This window comes from Pteropus vampyrus, unplaced genomic scaffold, assembly GCF_000151845.1.
Source record: "Pteropus vampyrus isolate Shadow unplaced genomic scaffold, Pvam_2.0 Scaffold28, whole genome shotgun sequence".
Taxonomy (NCBI): domain Eukaryota; kingdom Metazoa; phylum Chordata; class Mammalia; order Chiroptera; family Pteropodidae; genus Pteropus; species Pteropus vampyrus.
This window is the reverse complement of record NW_011888809.1, coordinates 7,078,251-7,085,369: the sequence shown is the minus strand read 5'-3', so window position 1 is coordinate 7,085,369 and position 7,119 is coordinate 7,078,251.

The window sequence follows — 7,119 nt, the reverse complement described above, 5'->3', positions numbered from 1 at the left end:
TATATAAATGAAAAGGACACAGCTCCTGCTTGCAAGAAGCTCTCAGTGGAGTGGACATCTGGGGCTGTGGTGCTCGAGGCAAAGCAGGGAACAAGCACAGGCCTTGGGGTACAGAGCTTGGTTCAGAGTCTGGCCTCACCACTTACTTCTCTGTGATCATGGTCAGGTTACTTAACCTCTCTGAAGCCTCTGTTTTCTCGGCTGTTCAAAGTGGGCTAATATGGCCCATTTCACAAGGTTGAGATAATGTACATTATGGACACATATAAATGCTCAATAAACATTGCTTTCAGCCTCTTTTCGTTAACTAATATTGCACTCTTGGCTAAGCTTTCATTACATAAGATGAACGGAAGCATCGATATCTATTCAGTGAATCTGAACAGTGTAGACAGTAAACCAGATCATTCAAACTTGCTCGCCACATCATTCTTTGCCTAATAAACTCATGGTGGTTCCTCAGTGTGATATTAACCCCTGACTGGCTGCTGGTACAGATCTTGCCCCTTGCCCTGCTGATAGTATGCATCATGAGGCAGGCAGAGGATCTCTCTGAACCTTGGGATCTTCCTAGAGCTGCTACAAACTTGCTGACAGTTGACAATCCAATATTGCCTGGTCAAATAACGAGGCATTCTAAAAACAATGTGGGCCCCAAATAACTGCCTCATGAGCATTGTATTTGAGTGCTGACAATTATCACCATGGTCTATAAAAGTTATGGCAAGAATTTCCATTGCTTCTTGAGCACCGGACTTCTATAATGGGGCTGCACAGGTTTGCCTGACACAAGTATCCTTCATTCCTGATAAATGTTTTAGTCTATCTCAGGAAACCATCTTCAATCAGCAGGTCTAATAAAACTGGAGTTTTTCAAGTAGTTTTGATGCCACTGAAATGTGCTGCTGTATTTGGAATGACAGTTGTACAGTAAGAGTATTACATGTGTGCTTGGGATGGATTTTAGTGCTTTATATAGATTCGCTCATTTAATCCTTACAACAACCCCATGAGGTAAAATACTGCTATTTATTCTCATTTTATCATTGAGAAAAATAAAGAACAAGAGGGGTTATAAAACTTGCCCAGTCACACAACTAGTAATTAGGGAGCTAGGATTGGAACCCAGACACATGGTTTGATCTCTGAATTTATGCTCTCAACTACTACAATATACCGTTTTTTTTTTAATATAGTTTAAAATTTTTAATGCAATTGGCATACAATATTAAATTAGTTTCTGGTGTACAACATAGACACTTACATTACTTATGTGTGATCACCTTGATAAATCTGGTACCCATCTGACACGTACATAATTATTATAGTATTATTACAATATTAGAGTATAGTATAGGGTATATAGTCATTATTATTGTAATTATTGTGTATAGTGCTAGATGGGTGTTAGAATAATTGGGGGATCACTTCATGGATTGAATAAATGTCTTAACTTTTTAAAATTAAAAAAAAATATATATATAATTTAAAAAACTAACTCTATTCCTTATGCTATACTTTACATCCCCATAACTATTTTGCAACTACCAATTTGTACTTCTTAATCCCATCCCCTTATTCATTCACCCGTAACCCCCTTCCTATCTTGTAATCATCAAACATTCTCTATATCTATGAGTTTGTTTCTATTCCACTTGTTTATTTTGTTCTTTAGATTCCACATGTAAGTGAAATCATATGGCATTTGTCTTTCTCTGTCTGACCTGCTCCACTCAGCACAATACCCTCTAGGTCCATCCATGTTGCTGCAGGTGGCAAGATTTCATTCTTTTTTTATGGCTGAGTAATATTCCATGGTATATATGTACCACCTCTTCTTTATCCATTCCTCCATTGATGGACACCCACGTATCCCCCATATCTTCCCTATTGTAAATAATGCTTCAGTGGACATATAGATTCACATGTCTCTTCAAAGTTGTGTTTTGGGTTTCTTTGGATAAATACCCAAAGTGGGATAAATGCGTTCTTCTTTGTTTCTTGTTATAGCCTTTGTTTTAAAGTCGATTTTATCTGGTATAAGTATTGCTACCACAGTTTATTTGTTTCTATTTTCATGAAATATCCTTTTTACATCCCTTCGCCTTCAGTCTGTGTGTGTCTTGATCTAAAGTGAGTCTCTTGTAGGCAGCATATGTAAAGGTCTTGTTTTCTTATCATTAGGCCACACTTTCTTTTAACCGGAGCATTTAATCCATTTACATTTAAAGTAATTGTTGGTGGATATGTAGTTATTGCCATTTTATTATTCATATTTTGATCTTTTTTTCTTCTTAAAGGAATCCCTCCAACATTTTCTATAATACTGGCTTGGTGGTGAAGCTCTTTATCTGTCCTTCAATTCTAAATGATAGCTTTGCTAGGTAGAAGAATCTTGGTTATAAGTCCTTGCTTTTCATCATTTTGAATATTTCATGCCAGTCCCTTCTGGCTTGCAAAGTTTCTGTTGAGAAATCAGCTGACAGTCTTAAGGGAGCTCCCAGTCTTATAGGTAAATAATTGCTTTTCTCTTGCTGCTTTTAAGAGTCTCTCTTTGTCTTTAACTTTTGGTATTTTAATTATGATGTGTCTTGGTGTGGGCCTCTTTGGGTTCATCTTGTTTGGGACTCTCTGTGCTTCCTGGGCTTGTATATCTATTTCCTTCACCAGAGTAGGGAAGTTTTCAGTCATTATTTCTTGAAATAGGTTTTCAATTCCTTTCTCTCTTCTCCTTCTGGTACCCCTATGATGTGAATATTGTCAGTATGCGTGATGTTGTCCCAGAGGCCTCTTCAACTAGCTTTATTTTTTTGGATTCTTTTTTCTTGTTGCTGTTCTGATTGGGTGTTTTCTGCTACCTTATCTTCTGAGTTGCTGGTTCGATCCTCCACTTCATCTAATCTACTATTGATTCTTCCTAAGGTATTCTTCATTTCAGTCACTGTATTCTTTATTTCTGCCTGGTTCTTTTTTATATTTTCTATTTCCACTTTTATGTTTTCTATCTTTGTTGAAGTTCTCACTGAGTTCATCTATTCTTCCCCTAAGTTCATAGAGCATTTTTATAACCAATGTTTTGAACTCTGCAGCTGATAGATAGCTTGTCTCCATTTTGCTTAGTTCTGTTTCTGGAGCTTTGTTCTGTTCTTTCATTTGGACATGTTTCTTTGTCTCCCCACTTTGGCTGCCTCCCTGTGTTTCTTTCTATGTACTAGATAGGGCTCCTAAGTCTCCCAGTCTTGGTAGAGTGGCCTCATGTAGTAAGTGTCCTGTGAGGCCCAGTGATGCAGTCTCCCCAGTCACCTGAGCTGGGTGCTCCAGGTGTGTCCCTTGTATGAGTTGTGTATGCCCTCCTGTTGTAGTTGAGCCTTGGTTTCTGTTTACCAGGCAATGGGAGTGATTGACCCTTGGGCTGAGGGTAGTAAGGACTGGCCAGTGACTACAGTGGAGGAGCGGTTGCGCAGGGGCTGACCTACAGAGCAGGATTCACTTTAGCAGGGTTCTAGTGCCTGCCTAGTCTGCCCTTTGGGTGTGTTGTCCATGGATATGGCCTCAGGTGGTTCTCAGGCTCAGACCAGAGCCAACCACAGGGTGCGCAGGCTGGGTCCTCTTGGGAGGGGCCCCACCACAGGCCAAGTTCAGCCACAGCCTGTGCCCTGCCTGGGACCACCTGCCGTGAGCCACCAAGCAATCTGCAGGTGGCTGTCACCTCTGCTGGGCTTGGATGTGCCTTGAGAGGTCAAGCTGCAAACTGAGGCTGGCTGCCACTAGTGCCATGATTGAGGCTGCTCAACAAGAGATACGGGGCAGGCTGAAGCCAGATGCTGCTTGTTTAGGTTTTATGAACCTTTAAGAGTCAAGACAGGCCATTTGTATAGAAAAGCCATTAGAAGCAGCTGGGGTGGGCCTGGATATTGGGGGAAGGCGGGGTCTCAGGGAAGCATCTGGGCAGGGCAACCAGTGTTAGCTATGTTGGTGGAGACTCAGATATGGCGGTCACCTGCGTCTGTATGCCAGAGCAGGGAGAGCTCAACAAAGAAACAATAGATTTTGCCAGCTTTTCTGTCTCGCAGAAAGCTGCCCCTCCAGCCCTCGCCCTGAAGCCAGACAACTCAGTTGTCCCTCCCCCTGCCACCTCCCTGTATCTCTGGCACTTTTCTAGCAGTCCCAGTGCTGGAGCTCAGAGCAAGTGAGTTCGTCAGTGGTAAGTCTGTGCGCGGGCCCTTTAAGGGAAATTCCAGTCACTCTGTCTCAGCTACAGTCTCCACTGTTTTTTACAGCCAGATGTTGTGGAGGCTTCTATTCCTGGCACTGGAACCCTGGGCTGAGGAGTGTGATGTGTGGCTGGGACCCCTTGCTTATCCAGGGGGACCTCTATAGACGAGATATCTCTCTCAATTTTTAACCGCCACACACAGGTGTAGGACCAGCCCGTTCCACATCTCTGCTCCTCCTATCAGTCTCAAGGTGGCCTCTTCAGTGTGTCCTCAGTTGTAGGACTTCTGTTCAGATGGATTTCAGATGATTCTCAATGATGGTTGTTATGTAGTTTAGTTGTAATTTCGAAGTGGTTGTGAGAGAAAGTGAACACAGTATTTACCTACTCTGCCCTCTTGACTGGAATTCTAGGTTGATAATTTTATAATTTTATTAAGCTGAGTGAAGGGACTATTCTGTATATTTTCTACGACTTTTCTGTAAGTGTAAAATTATGCCAAAATAAAAAGTAAAAACAACAAAGAAGCAGATTTCTCATCACCTTATGTGGGCTGTGAGGTCAGTCAGGCTGGACTAGTGGTGAAGGACCATAGCTGACCAAGTACCTCTTCCTCAGATCCAGGGCATCCTAGAGAAGGAGCTAGGGCTGACCCTAGAGGAAGAAGGTCAGGGGTCTCTTGCATGAGAAAAAAGAGTGAAAGAGTGCAGATGGTTATAAGCTACATCTTAGACTCTGAGGATAAGTATACTACTGTAGAATAAAAACTGAGGACAGCACACCTGCTCAGAGTACTACCGTGTAATGTTTAGATTAAGTCTGTGAAGGGTGTCCTTGGAAGACAGTTCCTTTATTTTAAAGTCTCATCTCATATGTGTGAGAGATTTACTCTCCTTTCCCTGTCACTTGTTATTTGTAGTGTATATTTCAATACCTTAAACTATTAAGACCATCTACAACCCTCTCTTTATGTGGCATTTTCAGTCTTACAGATAGAAAGCTATGAAATGCGTAAGATGAGGATTTGGTTCTTTCTCCCAAATGATTTGCTCAAAAATGTAGTCTGTTTATTTTTAAAAGATTATAAAGTTGACAAATGAATTGGAGTGTCCTTAAGATGACTTGGGTGTCTACTAACATTTTTTATTATTTCTAATTTATGCTTTATAGTGAAAAAGAGATTAGCTGCTTTTTTTCCCTGCTGTTCTGAATTATTTTGCCATTTGAGCTTCAGTGACACCTCATCAAAATATTAAACCCTGCTCCTGTGAAGATGGGGTGAATTAATGGGTATATAGGGAATGGTTTAACCATGAACCTTGCCTAATTTGTTGTGTTCATGATGCTGCCAGTTTTCTGGGGTCAACTCAGAGGCAGGGAGGGACTAGCTCAGTCAAGGTGTCCCTTCCTTTGGTGTGGGGTGCATCTGCACAGGGCCTCCTACCGTGAGCACCTGCATGAGCTAGATACCATGTTGAAGTCAATATGTCATTTAATCACCCCAGTAACCCTGCGAAGGCTCAGAGAGGTTAAGTGCTTTCCCGAAGGTCACAACGCTAAGAAATAGTGGAGCTGGGGTTTCAGTCTGTGTAACCTGAAGTCCAGAGTTCTTTTTACTAAGCATACTATCCAGCCAGAGGGGACAAATTGGATAGCTCTGCCACCTAGCTGAGGCCTGGCTCCTTCCATGGTATGGGAAAAATAATAGAGTGTCCTTCTGTCAGTACAGGCATCTTATCTCTGTTCTGAAAATCAATGTCTTCTCCTTGTTCCCATTCAAACCCTATAATGTTTTCTTGTGCATAGATGTCATTTTGAAAGAAGCCTCATTGGCCAGTTCTTAGAATATTGGTTTAAGAGGGGACCCGGAGCAAACCTGGCCTCACCCTCTTCTGAGACTTTATGGCACATGACTCAGGGACATCAGGTTGGGAAATGCCTCGGAATTTCCTTTTTTTTCTGAGGGAAGTTTCCATTTGTGTTTTGAAAAGGGCACAGGCTTGGAGTCACACTAGCAGGTGAACTCTGTCTCAGCACTATGTTTTCCTGGATAAATGAACTCACCTCTCCATACTTCAGTCTTTTTTTCTATAAAGCCGGGATGGCATTACTTTTTACAGAATTATTGTCCGAATTTAATAACATAACAGAAAAAACAACTAGCACATAGTAGGCATTTAATAAATGATTGTTATTATCTTGACAAGCACTATTAATTCTCAATATAGCATTTCCCCCGTATAGTCCCTCCACAGTGCTCAGGCTATTACCAAGAAGAATGAAGTTGCAAAGCATGCTGCCTCTCGGAATTACTTTTATTTCTAGAGGACAGAAACTCTGCCAAGGAGGAAATGGAAGTTATCCCAGGCTTTTGTGCAGGTTTTATTTGTATGCAAAGCGAGCAAGTCTTTGTTCTGAAGATGAATTTCATTCTAATGATGCCAATGAATCTTTTAAAATTTCATAATTGCCATTCTTAGCATGCTCCAAATGGAAAGACAACAAAAGAATTAGGTGGCCAGTTCAGATTGAATCTGGAGATGGATGTGCATTTGAAAATGCTTCAGCTGCTCCCTGAGTCATCCCAGTCCACTGAGACCTGCAGCTGAGCTACATCTTGGGAGTCAGCAACACCAGCCCTGCCCTGCCCCCCACCAGTGGTACCAGGGAGGGCAGGGTGGTGCAAATCATGGCCAAGTGAGCGCCGAGCTGACTCCCCTGCCTATCTCCCTCACCCTGCTCTTTGTTACTCTTGCATGCAAATGTGTGGAGCACTTGACAACTTGCAAAGTATTTTTTACATTTATCGTCTCCTGTAATTCTCTCAAAAATCCTTGAGAATAGATATGGCCAAGATTATTATCCCATTTCGTAGATGAGGAAACTGAGGTTCAGAAAGATTG